The sequence below is a fragment of the Perkinsus marinus genome (assembly GCF_000006405.1).
Source record: "Perkinsus marinus ATCC 50983 genomic scaffold scf_1104296941842, whole genome shotgun sequence".
Lineage (NCBI taxonomy): Eukaryota > Perkinsozoa > Perkinsida > Perkinsidae > Perkinsus > Perkinsus marinus.
Window position 1 is genome coordinate 590 of NW_003212340.1, and position 3340 is coordinate 3929.

Consider the following 3340-nt stretch of genomic DNA (forward strand, 5'->3'; position numbering starts at 1 on the left):
TCTTTGGACCAACTCTGGCTTCTATAGTTGCATCGAGCCATCTATCAGTGAGTTTATTATTCGGTCTTGGATTCCGATATAACACACTTGTTCCTGGCTCTAGACCTTTTTCCCATTCCGAGGAAGTTGGCGTGCATAAAACATCCTATTCATCTCTCGTCTCAACGGGTCGATAAGGTTCGCATTGTGGTAGAAAACTGACGACCTTGTCATGAGCGGATATACCACGAAATGGTGTTGTATTATACTTGGCAACGCCTTCACGGATTAGGCGCAGAAATTCTGGCCATCCGATTTCATCGTGAGAGGCGTGTGTTCGTAAGTACTCATTGAGTGTGCGATGGAATCTTTCCACTTTTCCATTTGTGAGCGACGTATTCTTAGCTGTGGTTAAATGAAGCACGTCATGCTTCAACAAAAATGCTTCGACTCGTTTGGATACCAAATTCCTTCCAGAATCGGACCATACAACAAGAGGTGTTGTGTGATAGATTTCAAACATGTGAGCAAAAAGTGCTTCCACATCTTCACTGACTGGGGTTCCTTTGGTAGCTTTTGCCAGTGCATATCCAGTTGCACTGTCCACAAGGGCCACTGCAAACAAAGCTTTGCGACCAGATACTGTTCGGTAATTACCAACCACATCGATGTGGACTTTATTGAATGGTATTGCGGACTTTCTTACTGCACGCACCTCATCAGGGTCACGTTTCCGCTTCTTTCCAGTAGTCTGGTCTATGGCGTCACGTTTTGATTAGCGTGTGCCTTTCCACGCTTGCACACGTCACACTGATCAACAACTTCTTTGCAGACTTTTCGGAGTCCTTCCGCACGAACCCATCTATGGAGTCTTTGGTATAACGCCTCGGTTCTCTCATGATCATGATTTTCTATCACGAAGTTACGGAGTTGAAAGGATGGAATCCATACAGCACCATTTCTACAAGTACTTACGTCTTGCCAGGTTTCCTGCTTCGCTCCCGCTGCCGAAACTTTCGGCGATCTCCTAGATGGTCTTGCCCATTTGAGATAACTGGGGATGCGAGAGAGTTTATCAGCAGGGTTCGGCTCACTTTGAATATATTGATATATAACATCAATCTTATACAAGGCTAATAAATCGTCGATCATTTGTAGTCTTACTTCGGCGGCTCCGGATGCCAAGCCTTTTGAAGCCACCTAGTGCTTCGCTTGCTTCCTGGATAGTTGACCTAGTACTGGTTTGTTATCAACATACATGGTTATCGTCTTTCCATGTGTAAGACCTAATGCTCGGAGCCAAGGGACTACCACATTATTCACGCCTCTGAGTGCGGCTTCCAGCTCTACTGTATCAACTGGTCGGATATCTCGTACGTCTCTGAGCCATGACTTGTCTTCTACTAGGTCATTCCCAAAATAGAGGCAAGCTCCAATGGCATCGGCTGATGCATCCGTGTACAGTTTCCAAGGGGCGTCAGGATCAACGGTGAAAACTCCTGTAGCTGGATCGCCTGTAGCTTGAATATCGTTGTAAAGTTTTCGAGCTTTGGTAATCAGCGCCTGGTCGAGTAGATCCGTTGACTTTGCGGCAGGATTGCTCAGAACACCGAGCCTTTCTAATGCCCTGGCTGCTGGTGATAACCAACCTAGAATAGGAAGATGCGATGATGCGATAGTAGCAACCCATGATCTCAAATTGTTATAGGTTGTTCCTTTCATTGGTTTAATCATCGCACGTCGTTTCCACATGTTGGTTCCATCCCGCTGTAAGCCTAAAATTCGGGCAGACTCGCTATCCGCTGGATCCTTTGTAGGAAAACCATTCCGATTTAACACGGCCACAACTTTTTCAACATAGTCAACTGGAACTCGAATATTATCAACAAATATCTCTATTGAATTTTCGAGTCCAGCTTCTTGCAAGATATACATTATAGTCCGTCTTAGGACCTTAGGGGCTATGTTTACGCCGAAACCTAATCTATTGAGGCGCACATACCGGGTTTCGCCACTTGGGCCTTCAATGATAAGGCCTTGGTAATTGGCACAGTCACGCTGCATTTCTATACAGAAGTATGCCTTTTGAATATCAATCAATACTCATTTTCCAACACTATGCCCATCTTTAGCTTTACCAGCTCTCCAACGCCTTGTTGTGTCTTGACAAGTGACGTGATCATCAGAATTTGGCAATGAAATTGTCTGGTTATTCAAGGGCTTATAATCTATGACTGGGCTACATGGCGTAGACACTTTATGTTCTTGAACTGCTGCCATAAATGTCAATGTTCCATTCAGTTCACATCGTGGAACTTCTTCAATGAAGCCTTGTTTTTCCCAATTCTCTAGCTCTTTTCGCCAGAGGTCTTGCTGTGAGTCAGTCAGAGTTTGCATCTGTTTGTGGTACGTAGCAGGCCGGAAAACTCGTGGTGGAGGTGTTTTAGTTGTCCATTTCCATTGTACTCTCCACCTCGAGTTTCCATCTGATCCCGTTAGACGTACGCCCTGAAATCAGTATCTTCTATTTGACGCTAGGGGACAAAATTCTTTGTGTATGCGTGCAACACAAAGGAAAACTATTTCGCTCAACGCCACGGAACGACTGTCCCAATCGCTGCCGGGACCGGCTCCGGATACCGGTCTCAAGCCTATTAGCAACCTATTATGTGTTCTGGCATAAACGATCTAGTGGCACAATGGCAAAGTGTGTCATCATGTCTCCACTACTCTCCACTGAATGCTTAATTAAAGTCAGTCGGGAAAAAATAAAAAGGGGGCATATTTCCGAAAGAAATGGTTAACTTATTAGAAGTTCGGGTGAAATATTGAATTGACTTGGAGATGATGTAGATACACCAATCAGAACGTAAGCGCTACGGGTACGCGTGCATTCATGCGTGCCACCACATTAGCAGGAAAGGGAAAAAATGGAAACCATAAACTTTGAAAAACTGGGAAAAGCATAGAACTGGAAAACTCGAAAACATGTCCGATGGGTAGTTCACAGCATCACGACAATGGAGTATCCCGACGAAAGAGAACACATCACATATTCAAGATCATATTACTGTGGCCCAACTTCTGGATATGTTTTTGAATGAGCAAGATAACCCATAAAATACCTATCCCCTACACATCGAAAACAACATCCACAACGAGACTCACTTCAATCTCCTACTACACCTACTCGTCCACTATCTACTAAGAAGCCAAAAGTTCCACCAGGTGTCTACAAGAAAATATTGGGAAAAGGGATATGTCTCCGTTATTACCAAAATGACACATGTCGTTTCGGAGATTCTTGCTACTATAAACATTTAAAGCATGATGATGAGCTCCTGCAGAACATTATTACTGA